The sequence below is a fragment of the Macrobrachium nipponense genome, chromosome 1 (genome assembly GCF_015104395.2).
Source record: "Macrobrachium nipponense isolate FS-2020 chromosome 1, ASM1510439v2, whole genome shotgun sequence".
NCBI classification, from domain to species: Eukaryota; Metazoa; Arthropoda; class Malacostraca; order Decapoda; family Palaemonidae; genus Macrobrachium; species Macrobrachium nipponense.
The window spans coordinates 132,309,077-132,326,576 of NC_087200.1; the positions used below are offsets into that span (position 1 = coordinate 132,309,077).

Here is a 17,500-nt window from a genome sequence, read left to right on the forward strand (position 1 = left end):
AGGGCAGCGTGGTGGGTGTCTCTACAACAAAGTTAGTCTGTTGGCTGCGTTGGAAGTTCGACTCGTATGTTGGAGTGGCTTCGTTCCTGATGGCAGCGTGTCGGTGTCTCTACGACAAGCTCGTCTGTTGGCTGCATTGGAAGTTCAACTCATCTGTTGGAGTGACTTCGTTCCTGATGGCTGCGTGTGGGTGTCTCTACGACAGAGTTAATCTGTGGCTATGTTGGAAGTTCGACTCATCTGTTGGAGTGGCTTCGTTTCAGATGCAGCATAAGGCTGTTACGACGATAAGTTCGTCTGTGTGATATTTGTGAGCCCACCTCTGTGTAACCTTATTGTGGTTCTGGTATTTATTTCTTGTTATTAAGACTAGAGATATTTTTGAGACAAAAAAGTTCTAGTTATATGGAAGTGTGTAATTCAGAGTGTATCATTTTTGTGGTATAATCAACTAATAAGTATTTTTAATGTTTACTACACTCAAGTTTTTGTTCAGTCATTTGGGTAAATTTGTGAGTTTATTGACTGACTATTTGTTATGTGATTATCTGATCCTTTATTGTAATGATTCCCCTGTGTTTTGGGAGATTTATTTACTGTGCTGCTCATGTATTAATGATTCGTTCATTTAGTTGTAATGTCAGTTTTTGACATTTATGTATTGGCTTCTTTTATTTTTCATTTTAAAGTGATTAATAGGTTTAGCTACTGACTCATTTGTAGATAATGTATACTATTATAAATAATAAATTAGTTTAAGGTACCTTTTTTTTTTGGTCTAGTTCCTTCCTCCACTGTTGGTCTCATTCACTGCCAGTTTTTACAGTCCCGTTTTGCTTTAAAGTTTTAAAGAACCTGATGAACCATCGTCGGTTCATAACAATATATATATATCTATATATCTATATATATAGACATATATATATATATATATATATATAATATATATATTATATATATATATATATATATAGATATATAGATATTATATATATATATATATATATATATATATATATATATATATTCCATATATATATGTCCATATATATATATATATATATATATATAATATATATTATATATATATATATATATAATACACAAATATATATATACATATCCCATACACACAGAGATAGGCTTTTACAAAATATTAATTAATAATGTACCTATAATATCTCCTATGAAATCAAAAAACAACCTTAGAATGAGACATAACAGTAATAGATTTCCCGACTGACTTCTTCCCAATAACGTAAAAAAATCGATACTTAAAGTGATTTCCATATTTTTTTTATTTTCGGCGGGACTACAAAAAAAAGGTAAAATACTGAAATTGAACTTTCGTTTGTTTACGATGTGGATTTTCCATAGCTTTTTGCTCTTAAGTAAAACTCTCGGTAAAACTAAGCGTAGTATCCATAAAGCACTTAACGGTTCTTCTTTGTTTTACAGCTCCCTGCTCAGATAATAATCTAAACAGGATATTAATATACATAAACACACCCACAACAAAGTATCATATGCCTGTAAATAAAAATTACTATCAATTATATACTCAAAGAAAATCCTAAAAAAAAGAGTAAATTTTACACCGATGGCCAAGAAAAAAAAAAACATTAAATAGGCTTTTGTTTTAGCTTCATTACATTTTTTATAAATTCTCCAACTACCATCCCAATATTATCAGTTTCTTATTTTATCTCAACATCAAATTAAACTGTGCTCCATTATTTGATATGCTCCGTTAATCACTATAGTGTTTAAAAGCTAATGTCAGATTTGTTATCAACTGAAATTTTAATCCGACGTAGAGTTGAGGAAATATTTTGTTATTTTTTCTGCAGATTAAACCACAAGAAACAAGAATGGAAACTGAAGAACACAATTACTTCATATCATGATAAGTAACAAACTCACCATCCATCCCACTGTTGATCTACCTGCTGCCACAAACACCAAGCGATTACAAAAACAGTAATTTGTCATGCTACAATCTGTATTTTCTGCCGTACTTAGTTGTTCTGCCAAGCTCTCATATTTCTAAACCACTGTCTTCCTACTACTCCCACGTCTGGCTCTACTCTCTAATCTATCTCAGTACGGTTGAGCCAAGCACATAATTGCCAAGAGCCATCAACACATCGCCCCCCCCCCCAAACAAACCTTTAGCCACTTCTAATCACTCCTCCATTTCTTGAGCGTTGCATCAATACCAAAGGGGCCATCTACAAATCCTAAAAGTTAAGACTACTCCAAAAACTCATTCATTAAATCCGTGGACAGAGAGAGAGAGAGAGAGAGAGAGAGAGAGAGAGAGAGAGAGAGAGAGAGAGAAAAATATTTGCTTACCAACGCAATAAATGAATCAACTATTGGGCGACAGGAAAATACACAAAACAGGTCATCATACAAATTCAGGAGATGAGTTCGTTTAAATCAAATGTTCGTGTCCAAAACAAGATCTAATGTAAATTTTTATGCTGAATAAGGAAGTGATCCTTATACTCTCGACAGTTAAAAAGTTGCCCAAACAATGACTACCGTGAATGGTTATGCTAAGCTACATTCAACTATTCTAAAGATTCTGAGTTTCCATATACTGAAAAGGATACACAGAGAGGCAATGCAATCACTCTTGTTGTCTGCTGTAAACAAAATGTGTAGATAATAATGCAATAAAAAATAATGTATCACAATTCTTCGAAATCAAATGAAGCACGTCGTGACTTGCTTGGTCTTTCGTAGCGTGACTAACATGATTTACTGCAGTTTCCGCCTTTTCACTTTAGAGGGTATACTATGCGTATCTTATATAAAAGTTCCATGCATACTCATCTTTACAAACCAGGTTAGGCCTACAGCCACTGGAAAAGTCTTTGAAATAGAGATATACAGAGAAATAGCTTCATTACGGAATACAAAATCAACGAGACGAGCAATCGCAGAGAGAGAGAGAGAGAGAGACTTAAATGTTTGAACTTTGAATTATCTTGTTGGCAAGTAAGAGACAAATCAAGATTAACTCTCCACCGTGCGAGATTTAGAGAGAGAGAGAGAGAGAGAGAGAGAGAGAGAGAGAGAGAGAGATTGTTCCAACAGGATTGCTTAACACGAGAGGATGCCGCTGGGTAAACAACGCGGTGAAAGTATTATGAAGTCTACCTCTTCTTCCTTAAAATACATGAGTATACTTCCCTCTCATGTCGTTCAAAGCTGAACAATGAAGACAAATGGCATCTTTATTGCAAGCAATGCATGTGACGAGATTGCAACGTGTGCGACAGTTTATCTTGGTTTCACCCTTTCTTTCAAAAGCAAGAAGCAAAAGTAAAACCGTTCGTCAACAACTGGCGCTGATCGTACGGTTTTGCACAAAAGTGAGCGGCGAAGGTGGTGTAACATTTGCAACATTTTGCACACAATAAAGTCACCCGTACTAATAGATGTTATAAGAGCGACATAAATGATTTGAAGATAACTACCGTTCGGCGTTGATATTTACTACCAAGACTTCATACTTTGGGGTTGAATTCGCATCCATTCAGTCACATATCACCACCAATTTCATCTAGGTAAACAGTTGAAGCTAATCAGGTAAAACCGTTCGTAAACAACTAGCGTTAATCGTAAGGTTTTGCACAAAAGTGAACGGCATAAGTAGCATAACATTTGCTGCATTTGGTACACAATAAAGTCACCTGCACTATTAGAGGTTATACGAGCGATAAAAATATGAAGATAACTACCGATTGTTGTCGAAATCTCCTACCAAGAATTCATATTTTGGGGTTGGATTTGCTTTCATTTAGTTACATATTACCACCTATTTCATCTGTCTAAACATTTGAAATTATTCAGGTCAAACCTTTCCTAAACAACTGGCGATGGTGGAGTAACATTTGCAATATTTGGTACACAATAAAGTCACCTTTACTAAAGTGCGTTATATAAGCAAGAAAAAAATATCATAAGATAACTACCGTTCGGCGTTGATATCCCCTACCAAGACTACATACATTGGGCTCAATTTGCGGTCATTTAATCAAATACTAACTTAAATGTAAAACAGTTAAACATCTGATTCTAATGAATTCTCAATAGTTATGGATAAAAGTTACAATGTGTATTTTCAGAAAGAATAATAGAATTAAGAATACGCGAATGAAACAGAAAATTTATTCCAATATTCTTACATACATATATATATACTATATATTATATATATATATATTTATATATATATATATATATATATATAGATATATATATATATATATATATATATATATATATATATATATATATATATATATGTACTATATGTATATATATGTAATATATATATATATATATATATATATATATATATATATATCATATATATATATATATATATATATATATATATATGCAAGAGATTAAGAAGCAAACACTCCACCCCACCCCACCCCACCCGACCTTAACCCCACCCCAGAGTTTAGAACGTCCTAATAATATAGAAATCTAAACCTCTCCTTCTTTTACTATTTCTTTCCTCGACTATAGTCACAGCATCAGATAATTTCAGAGCAATCTTTTACATTAACTACAGTCGTCACCGACTTCGCAATTCCTAAACTTCGGAAAAGCAAAACCTAAGACCTTTCTTACGTCCTTCCAAGTCTTTCCGAATTCAGCAGCTCCATAATACCTATGATCTTATTATGAAGACATGCACAAAACCAAGAGTAAATAGAAATGTGATGGATTTGCACACAGCCGAGTTCTAGTATCCTTGGCTGACTATACGACCTTCTGACGTCCACCATTTCTTTTGCACAAATGGCAATGACCACAGTAGTGATTTTCTTTGCAACATTCAGCCTAAAAAGGCCCTGAAATGCTCTCGGGGCGAGACGGAAACATTTGAAATATTCCTCTTACGTGCTCGATTTCTGGCTGCTAACCGTGAAAGAGCTGAGAGTAATCACTTTTACTGTACAGAAAATTCATTATAGAACTTGGAGAACAGAGAGTACCAAGGAAATCTCTCTCTCTCTCTCTCTCTCTCTCTCTCTCTCTCTCTCTCTCTCTCTCTCTACAATCGCCTATATTTGTACTTATGTGTAATACTCTCTTTACATACCAGTATCTAGTGTATAATATACACACACATATATATATATATATATATATATATATATATATATATATGTGTGTGGTGTGTGTGTGTGTGTGTGTGTGTGTATGTATATATGTGTGCGAGTGTGTGTGTGTTTGTGTACAGATAATTGTATGAATGTACAGTATATAATATACTTATAATACATTCATATGCAAAGGCTCGAAAGTTTTAACTTTTCACAAATATGTAAGAAATCCTCTGTACCCAACTTCACAAAAACATACCCATACACTGCCCTTGCATCAAAACAAGCAAACAGACTTCAGTGCATCTTCAGGTTGTCATATGGTGTGTATGAGAGAGAGAGAGAGAGAGAGAGAGAGAGAGAGAGAGAGAGAGAGAGAGAAGGGGGGCTAATTTAAGACGCTAAATTCCGTCCAACATTTCACTGCAACCATCACTTAAGCTTGACCATTCAGACACCCATATATAAACACATAACCGTTATTGAACACTGTAATTGTGAGACAAGGCTCCAAACGTTAATAACGGAAGGGTTTGCCGACGGGTGACTAACGGCTAGTCACAGGCCGCAGTTGTCGCCGAGGCTTTCACAACAGCCTGAATTAAATTACATCACCAGGTTATCTATCACGATTATGATGACTGTGATGTCGGAACACCCCTAATTTCAAAACGTAAACGAACACGAACGCATTAACAAAGTGAAGGTCTTTGGCCGCTCGGTGCATGATTTTCATGCTGGGACGAGACCTTTAGTTATTACTGGGGCCTATGATAATTTAGGAGAGCGTGTGGATGTTACAAAAGATCTCGTAGAGAATTAATAAATGCCTTCATTGTCACGCCAGGCCTTCGTATTTAAATGCTCTTCATTGTTACGTTTTGTTGGTACGGCGTTGAAACTGAAAACAGGCTCCGTTTAATACTATCTAGACAGTGCTGCCTGTCTTGAAGGTCATTTCTCGTTGCTATTCACATCTGAAATCCCTTTCGGTCAAAGGTGAATGGTGATGAATCACTTAAGGAAGTTTACTAATAAATGCACTTACCAGGGGCTAACTATATGCATAACAACAACGTAAATAATAATAATAATAATAATAATAATAATAATAATAATAATAATAATAATAATAATAATAATAATAATAATATCCTGCGATTATAAATGGAAAAGTTACTTTTGACTCGGTACATATTGATCAGATAAAGTAAGCAGTAGAAAAAATAAAACTAATGCAGTACATGGAACGACTTCTATAACATTTAAGACAAAGTTATTGTAGTCGCTAAAGCGCTTGGCCTTCCCTCCCAAATAAAAAATTAATTATTAAAAAATAAATTATAAGTGACAATGGAAACATATTATTCATCTATTATTCAGTATTAAACCCCAATTCAAAAACTGGCGGCCTGAACCATATCAACCACGTCTCAGTAAAAAAACGGAAAGACGTCCTAATCAGAGAGGCAGTTGCGTTGTTGCTAAAACTCTAAAGCAGATGCTCGCTTTACCATTGCGTCATGCGACGAATGTAATGTCAATAAAATGTTTCCAACAATATAAAAGCACTGTTATTCATGTTCTTGCAATATCTCTTACTCTTTTCAAAGAACGAAAGCGGCACGAGCAACTCTAGTTTATTATTATTATTATTATTATTATTATTATTATTATTATTATTATTATTATTATTATTATTATTATTATTATTCGAAAATCTTGACTTAAATGGAGAGAGAGAAAAAAAGTCAGTGTGGAACGATTCATCAATGCTGAAAACTTTCTCAATCCGATTCATTCCGAGAGACCAACTCTCGAAAGGGGGAGTCGCACACCGGAAGACTTTTAGACTATTTTCTTCTGTTTGTTTCTCCTTTTCACACACTTCGCCTCACTTGCGACCTTCCCGTCCCCGACAACTGAACGATAACCACTGGAAAAAGTCGAACAATGATCATTATCTTTCCCAAGCGTCACATTGTTTTCGCATCGTCGCCGTCGGGGAACCTCCTGTTTTCAAATTGCATCATTTTTCTCCACTCCCATTTTCAAGATTGTATCAGGGAAATTATACAGTAGCGTCTACTTTCGCTCTCGGAACTACTCTTGTTTTGTGTGTGTGTGTGTGTGTTCTTCTTAAACAATTTCATTATTTTTCTCATAATTTTAACATTTCATTATTCAAAAAGTACTTTTAAAAGCACTAATCAGTCAAACCTTTGACTTAAGTCAAATATACTGTTATTAACTCACACCGAAACGGTCCAGAAGTTTCTAATTGAAAACTTGTGCATCACACACACACAGCCACACAGACACACACACACATATATATATATACTATATATATATATATATAATATATATATATATATATATATAGCATATAAATTTTATAGTCTATAAATATATATATATATATATATATATATATATATATATATATATATATATATATATATACCTACGAAACTACATCAATAACCTATCTTCGGAAGACGGGGCAAGAATCAGAGCAGTGGAGAGTTCTGGCATCTATGGGCAGCGAAGTTGCAATTAAGACCTGTTCAAGGTTGAAGCATTTGTGACTCGAGGGCAAAAGGTTGCCTCTCACAAGAGTCAATCTTTGTTTACCTAGGAAGGTCAAATATTTGAGAAAGAAAGGCCACAGAAAGGGAAAGAGTATTACATAGGATTGAGTGTCACAACAGATTTGTTGAGGGATATCCGATCTTTACAGTAAAGATAACATATTGTAACGCAGCTGTTATTTGAGAAATGTACAGATCAACAAACCAGAAAATGAAAATGAAAGAATTCCGATTTCGGAATTAAACGTATTGTGAAACATTATTTCATTAAAGAAACTTGATATGCACTAGAAGAGACGGAATATTAATAGGCAACGCAATTTGAAAATGTGCAAATTTGATTGAAGAAACTCTTTACAAACCGAGATAAAACGGCGGTAATATGTGAACTAAATGTGACAGGAAGTGACGTACTGAGATGTGTTTTAGGAACAATCGCCAAACTTCTTTGGTTATGTTCTCTAAAAGAAATCCGGCGAAAACCAAACTTACGAAGTTTCGTACAGGTCAGTAAATGGAGTCTCTTGAAAATAATAACAGTGAGAGGAGTTAAGACGGATAACGTGCGGAAAAAAATGTTGTGTTTCCAAGGAATATTCTTGCAAGCAAGAATGACTTATATATATATATATATTATATATATATTATATATATATATATATAATATACTTATACTTATATACATATATACATTTATATGTGTGTTTGTAGATACATATATATACACATACATATATACAGTACAAACTTATACATACATACGTAAATGTCCAAAATATTAATCTGCAAATATCACTTAATATCCTGAGTCCCTGTACTTTGGAAGTAACTAAAGTACAGTAAACCGTATATATATATAAGATAAATCTACATACATATATATATATACTATATATATATATATATATATATATATATATATATATATATAATCAAAGCACTTATAATCTTATATAAGCAAAGAAATAGTTCGTATTATACCACACATGGCTCTAAATTCATGATTGCGGATTACGTAATATTCGTTTCTTACGACAAAGCATCATGGATTGCAAAATGAACCATTCAAGAATGAATGAAAGAATAACAACCGGTAGCCGAGACAATAAGCCAATAAGCGCAGAGTCGATCCAATCAGAAAATGCTTATTAGGAAACTGATGTGGTAAGTAAACTAACTTACAAACCCTGCCGCCACCCCCCAACCCCCTTCCACCCCTCTTTCAATTCCAGGTCTCCTGCAGAAAGCGCAGCAGAATGCTTTGAGGGTGAAGCAAGAATCAATATCTTGATTACCGAGGCTTAGCAAATAATAGTGCGCTGCTTATTCTGATGTTGGTGATGAAATAAGAGAATGAAAATAAATCGGCGCCATGCTCATTCAAACCCATTCATTCACGGTTATTCAACTCCGGCGTAATCATTCATGAAATCACGACGGATGTGACAAAAAAAACTCTACGTCATCGACATCATTCACTCTTCTTGCCATTCCCTGTGAATCGAAATATTCTGGTTTTTATTAATTTTTTTTTTCCAGAAGCTGAGAATCTGATATCTCACTATAATCACTACGACTGCTTGCGTGAAGTCTCTTTCAATATATCGCGATTCATTTTCACCTCTTTGCAATTTGCTCCTGTAAACACAAACAACAACGCTAGTAAACACAATCAGCATTGTTTGTTGCAAACTGGTAACAGACATTTTCGGGTCTGCAGATTCATCGTCACTAAAATTGGATCTCATTTTGGGTTAACAGGCCGATTACTTTTGCTTCTGAGCTTCGATTTCTTGAAAACTGCAATAAATTTTATCGCGATGTTGCAAGTAAAACTAAAGCACAAATGCATAATACATGATGTACTTTAGCAGTATACTGAGGCATGTTTTAATTCTGAGCTGTATAATATATATATATATATATATATATATATATATATATATATATCTATATATATATCTATCTATAGTATATATATATATATATATATAAATATATATATATAGTAGATATATATATATATATATATATATATATATATATATAGATATATATATATATAATATATATATATATATATATATATATATATATATATATATATATATGTATATATATATATATATATATATATATATATATATATATTTATATATCTATATATATTATATATATCTATATATATATATATATATATATATATATCTATCTATATATATATAATATATATATATATATATATATATATAAATAGAAGGATCCACAGTAATATCCTTGTTTATATCGAAGAAATATATTTAAGGAAATATTTACAAAGATTAAAACTTTCGTCCATCCTCCTGTGGACTTGATCACTAACTAGTTAGTGATCTAGTCACAGGAGGATGGACGAAAGCTTTAATCTTTGTAAATATTTCCAAATATATTACTTCGGATAAACAAAAAGGGTATTACTGTGGATCCTTCTACTGATTTCTTAGGAGCACGATACGGTGTTTTTACATTGCATATATATATATATATATATATATATATATATATATATATATATATAGATATATATATATATGTATATATATTTATAGATATTTACACACACACACACACACACACACCACACACACACATAATATATATATATATATATATATATATATATATATATATATATAGATATATATATATATATAAATATATATATATATATATATAAGTCTCACGTTAAAATAAAAGGACATACCGAGACTTTTAAAACTTTCATTCCAAATTCAAGATGACTTTGGAAAAAAGTTTTGGCACTCCCTTTTATTTTACGTGAGGATCACTTATATTCATCATCGACGGCACTCTCTCTCTCTCTCTCTCTCTCTCTCTCTCTCTCTCTCTCTCTCTCTCTCTCAGCCACACCAGTTCTGGGTATTCGGCATACATAATACATAATTAAAACATATGATGCTAAGAAGCTTACTAACTAAGCCACATCGTTTTCAGTGCCGAAAATTTACCAACATAAAAGATGCAAGGACCGAAATGCATCTCAAGCATTTTGTGAAATATTCTTGGGATCACAAAGTTCATTATTGCAATATAATATAAAAAAAAGTATTTTCTGACACGGGTTTCTTAGTTACCCACATAAACTATCGATTAAAGTGCCACACAGTTCACTCCTAAAAAATGGTAGTGTGCGTTCTTCGAAAATTTCTCTTTTCACAGAGTCTTATAATTAAGTTTAATTTCAGAGGTGCCTTTATCAATTTACACGTTATCTGGTATAGGGTTGAGGTTTTCTACTCCCCTAGACATCTTTAGTCCAACTAAGTATCATAATGGGTTATCCACTATTCTAAGTGAAAACTAGGCTTTACAGCACCTGATATATCAGTTCGGTAAATGCAATGACAAGACTGACTTCACATGATTCTTAATGATGTTCCCATATATCACACTACTAGGAGTATCACTTTCAAAGAACAAGATGGTTTTTCACCTCCCCATGATTCATATAATTGCGCCTTTTCAAGAATTCCAGTTGTATTAGTCGATATTCCTCACCTAGCTAATGTGTTCAGACAGCTTTCGTTTCTATTTGAACACTCCCATAACTATCTGTTTTCTTTAGATGTATAATAATAATCAAATAAAAACGAAGATTTTAATGTGTTTGTGGAGCTTTATATATTCAGGTACATGTTGAGTAACCACGCACCAATTAAAAACGCATACTAACTGTGAAGTAACACTCACTTTCTCCATGGGAAGCAAAGCACAAACAAATAAAAAAAGCCGAAGACAAACGGAAGGCGCACGCACTTTCCATCAGGTGCGTCAACTTGCCTCGAAAGGTCATTTAAGCACATAATGTACAAACACAAATCTCTCTCTCTCTCTCTCTCTCTCTCTCTCTCTCTCTCTCTCTCTCTCACACACACACACACACACGTGCTAACATTCTTTACAATAGCTTTAGGAATTATCCTATTTATAGCAATCTTTTCCCCTAAAATCTCTTCCCCATAAGATCAAAAATAAAAAGGAATAATTAATGAATAAGTCGGCAAAGCGAACTAGACAAAAAAACAAGGAGAAAGATTAACAGAACGAAACAGTCCATGGCGCTTCAACCTCCAAAATGTGAACTTTGGCGCGTAACCATTGTGCCGATTACACTCAACCGTGCAACGCACATGATTCGAAATGAAGTAACAGACAATTATACAATATTTGCACACGCGTTTACCACGTTGGAAAATGAAAAGAGAGAATAATTACGTCATTTTGTGTGCTTCATTCCCGGTTCAAGACTTTCGTTAGAATACATTCCAACACGATCAGAAAACAAAGAATCGGCATTGATTGAACGTTCAGTTATCTCTTTAATTTGCATTCTGTTCCTCATGTGATCGTATTATTTTGCGATTCACCCTCTTTTTACAATTTCGCGACCAATAAAACAACAGTATTTAAACTTAGTTGGACGGAACATACTGACATACTGTTGTCATTACCATTTAATACGATGGGGAGCCAATTCTCAAGATACTGGGGTGTAAATAGCGCTGATTTTGTTTCATTATACTGAAGAAATTTTTCTCTTAGTCAGCAAGTTAACATTTTTTAAATGCTGACTGCCTAATGAAAAATGCGTGAAATGAAAATAGCAATAAGTTTCCATAAGAAAAAATTTGAAGGACCATTTTAGAAAATTCTAAATGCAAGGTTCAGTATCAAAACACCTCCCAGTATAACAAATAGAATCTACACGCAAACATAATCTATAATTAGTATCAGATGTTGATAAAACAAACACTATGGAAAAATATTGGAATTCCCTCGTAATTTCTGAACGCGGAAAACGATAGTTTACAATTTTTGTAGCAGAAAATGTTAAACAAAAACGAAATACAGAAACATTTTTAATGTTACGCTAACTTGTGGCACTTTTCAAGGACTCGTATACGTCAAACGGTTCCAACGGTTTGGGTCTTTGACCTCATTTCATGACTTAGAAGGTTTGATAGTTTCTTTGAACTGATCTTCACTCTAGTGACTGATGTCGTACTCTAAAAGCGGATATTCGTCGACTACTAGTTTTTAATGGTAATTCATGAGTTCGAATCTTCAATATTAAAACCAACGTATTGTTATCAGGAATTAAGCGAAACACCAGATTTCTTGGCGCCCTGGCCCCCATCAACACAAAATACAATCGACATTTCGTCAATTCGCCCTTTACACAGAGCTATCGTTTAGAGTTCATTGAATGTGAATACATCTGAGGTATAACTAAACAAAAAGACTAACGGTACAAAGAAACAACATTGCATTGCCTCACGACTCATAATGCATGACTTCTGGCCTACAGTCTTTTTAACCAGTCAAGTACCCCTACTTCCTTCATCTTGGGAATTGAATCACCTTTAAAAAATGCACTCAGTGGCGTGGAATACCAACAAGATTTTGAACGGTTGAGAGTGCACATCTGCATCCCATTTACACAATACATACCGATTTATTTACCTCACAGGAACCCATGTTTCAAAACATCTGTAGGAACCAACAATTCAGGAAGAAACCAGTAGTAACTTTGTCTTCTTAAATTTTTAGGGGAATTCGCTTTCTAGACGGCATCTCTAAAGGATATCTATGGGCTAACTCTCCGTAGCACGTCTTGGGGACAACTCCAAAAGAAGTTTGCAGGAAATAACTCTCCCAAAATGATGGACATGGTAGCTCACTTTCCTAAATATTTCGATCTAAATTATCTTTACTTTAATAAATAGTCTTTGATTAACGTCTTAAAGAGAATAAGACTGTTCATGACGACACGCTTCATTTAAGGCATTAGTGGAAACTGAATACTTTGATAATATCATTGAGGAAGATATTTGAGCTAGATCGCCATAAAATACCTGAAATCTACCTGTAAGTTCTTTGGGAAATCTGTAAAAGCTCATAAAAACTTGCAGAGCTCAACTCCCTACTATATACCCTGATTATTATCTTTTCTATGCAGATCAACGGTATTAGCTTTCTCATATTTCACTAAGGAGCTCCCTTTCCCGGATATGCATTTAAAAGGAAATTTTCATGTTAATAACTATTGGATTCAACTTTCCAGAAGACAATGGCATATCTGAAAGAGCAAGCTTCTCTGAATATAGTAGTAAAAAGTATCATGCTGAATTCTACAGACTTCAAGAACTTCATTTCTGAAGACACCATGGAGACGAAATGCATAAAGGTATAACTGACGGTCAGTTTTACTGAAGATATCTACAGGAATTCTGTGCACGAAATATTCACTGAGATATCTGTCAACACTAAGTCCTGAAAAAAGCTGTTAAAACTAGCTCTCTAAAGACGTGTATTGGAGTAACATATCAAGACATTTATGCATTTAAAATTTTGTTTTTCTCAGAAGTCAACAGGGGATATATTTCCTATAAAGATAAAAAAAAAAACATAACAACGTTACCTAATATCTACTACTCCTCAAAACATAGAAGGTTACCACATTTTCAGGACAGATCTAAAAACAGACTCCTTAATTTCCTATCAGAGACTAACTGCCGAAGGTATCCAGTGGTCAGCCCGCCTGAAGATACCTCATGAAACTAGTTATCATTAACTTATTTCTGGTTTCATGTTCTCTTCAACATAACTTCTAGGGCTTGTTTTTAAAAGTTAACTATGGAATTACATTTTTCAAATCTCTGTAGGGGACTAACTTTCGTGATGACTTTATTGAGACTCGCTTTCCCTAGGGTACCTATACGGTTTAGTTTTCTTGAAAGTAGTAAAGGTTGTAATCTTCAGTTTGTTTATCAGAGATAATCGATTTCTTAAAGACAAATGGGGAGAGCAACGTTCCTAAATCATAGTTCATGAATTGGCTTTTCAAAAGAAATGGATAGAAACTCCTTTTACCCGAAAACGTCCAGTGGTGAGCACCTTTCATGAAAATATGTATATGGGCTTAATTTCCTGAAAAAATCAATGGAAACAAATTTTGTAATTGGGCAAACCAATGAGACTAGTTTTCCAGAAAAATTAGAAAATGGCTTCCCTGATGATACTTCACGAAGACTCATTCCCCTCAGTACATGAAGATCTGCTGCTACTGAAGCAATCTACAAGGAATAATCATACTGAAGACATCCACTAAAATTCATTTGCTCACAACCACTGAGACCAGTTTTCCTAAACTCATCAAGATAATTCTTTTCTAAAACATCGAATGTAATAATGTTTCTCAGAGTAACTGCCAATATTAGTTTCACTGAAGATATTTATTTGAACTATCTTTATTAGAATCAAGTATGGCTTTAATTTTCACCAAACGAACACACTGATGGAAATGTTTGTGAGTGTCCTAACTACTTATTACCTGAGCTGGCCTATGATGAATAATTATCCCATATATACTAATGGGAACTGGCTTTATTATTTACATTTTATAGGTGCCATCTTTCCTTGACGTGTAGTCTTTATAGCCTGGGTTTCCTATAGTTACACATGAAAAGTAATTTTACTATCTATCTGCAGGCAGCAATTTGCTTTCCTGTAAACATCTAAGGAGACTAGCTATCTTACAGATATTCATGGGAACAACTTTTCATGTAGACATATAGAGAAACTTGTGTTTCTTCTTCTTCTTCTTCTTCTTCGTATTATTCAGAAGATGAACCCTCTTCATATGAAACAAGCCCACAGGGGCCATTGACTTGAAATTCATGCTTCCAAAGAATATTGCGTCAATAAGGAAGAAGAAAACTAGTTTTCCTACCTGTAGTACCCATAGAACTAGCTTTCCTACTGATATCTATATGAAGTTAATTTTTCAACAGATACCTAAGAATACTACGTTTCCTGTATATTTCTACGTCAAATTTATTTCCAAAAGACACCTACAAAACGAGGCTTCCTGGAGACCGAGATGGAAGTTATATTTCTAAGTCTAAAGACAGGAACTAGTTTCCCTTCAGCTAAACAGAATTATTTTTCGAGGATGCGAAATAGAGTTAGCATCTTCCAAAATAAAGTTTTGAAATACCTTATTGAAGAAGTGTTTGGTAGCTTCCTTGAGTTATTGTATGGCTATTGTTAAAAGATCTCCTGACAAGATTTTCTGAGGATATCAATGCATAATAACTTCTTGTATCGACAGCAATATCAGTACCAGCAGATACCGGCAAAATCTAACCGTCTTGAAAATGATTTTAAGACATTAACCGAAGTGAAACGATTTTATTTTACAGATATTCATAGAAGCTCATCTACTCCGCAAGACCTCTAGAAACTACCCCCATGGTCAATCGTAGAGACTAATGTACCTACAGTTAAAGCTAAGAATAAGCTTTCCAAAACGTATATGGTGGGAATAAGTGTCTTAAAAACGATGATTTAGAATCACATTATATATTTCCTCAAACTATCTAAATAGGTAAAATTTCATGAAGATTAGAAATAGGAGCAGTGATTGACTTTCCTAATGACAATGATGCAAAATAACTTTTGAAAAGCCACCTACAACGAATGTTTTTTTTTTATTTGTCTCAGGGAAGTGTCTCGAAGGCAATTGTGTGCAGAAGCACACACATTCATGTATCTAGGTACCTACATTATTTTTCCATACAAAATCGATGAAGACTACCTCCTGCATATGTCTAGATATAATAATTTTCTTGTTTTTTTTTTTTATTGTACCATGAGACAACAGTGTACCTGATGAATTCTATATAATTCTATGTGTTAACTTCCAGTGCCACGTTCACGAAGTTGCCTATTAGAACTTATACACCTCGATGATGTCTAGAAAGAAGCAAGCCTTGATGAAGATACAGATTTTAATCTGTGATGAAGAAATGTACAGAATATCCTCTGCTAAATCCAATGGATCCTGACTAGCTTTCTTGGTGTTACTAGGTTACTTTTTTTCTAAAAATACTAACAGAAACTATTTTCTCCTTTCGGTACTTTTGAAAATACCTATCCTTAACATATGCAAGTGTGGAGATTCCATGTAAATGTCTGTTTAAACAAGTTTTCTCAAATATATAGATGGGTCACCGCAACATCTTAAAATCTTAACAAGTAACTTAACGAGGCCCACCTCCATTCACGTACAGGGTTCGACAAAGAGCTAGGCTGGATAATGGGATCCCAAAAACACTATGCTTAAAATATAAATTTTCCGCCATATGATTTTTCCTTGAAATCTCTTGTGCAGTAAATATTCCCCGGTGGCTGCATAGTGGGAAAATCTCATTTTTTATGAATACTGCTATTTTTTATTGACACCTAATCTCCAGTTGCTTTATATCCACAGAAATCTAACAGTTCTCTGATTCCCACTTTAAGATAAAATATTCACCATTATAAAACATTAAATCACTGAATTAACACACTACCGTCACCATCTAAGTCCACTTTACGCAACGACATAAACGACCATCAAAGCTTTTTTTTTTAAATATTACAGATCTTTTTGCTTGTAACCAGGTGCAATCAGGAGTAAGTGCTCTCAGCAGTTAACGAATAATATTAACTTTAAACTTCTTAAGATTTCTGAGAACATCGAAAACACCTTGGCTCACTTCAGTGTTAAAAACACTGCCTCGTAAAAGAGAGAAACAAGACGTGGAAAGCTGTTAAGGCACAGCTCTACTGCACAAATCGGCATCCCACATACCTTCGGTCAGCGTGAGAACTGATGTAGTTGAAGTGACAACAAACAGCTTTAAATCAAAGCGACACTCCTGGAGA

At 33.8% G+C, this 17,500-nt stretch overlaps 1 protein-coding gene across 3 annotated transcripts in view; it reads right to left on the reverse strand.

Moving 5' to 3' along the window:
- LOC135219643 (proclotting enzyme-like) overlaps positions 1-17,500 on the reverse strand; it is a 172,670-nt gene that overhangs the window by 27,254 nt on the left and 127,916 nt on the right. The gene's annotated exons all lie outside the window — the stretch shown is intronic.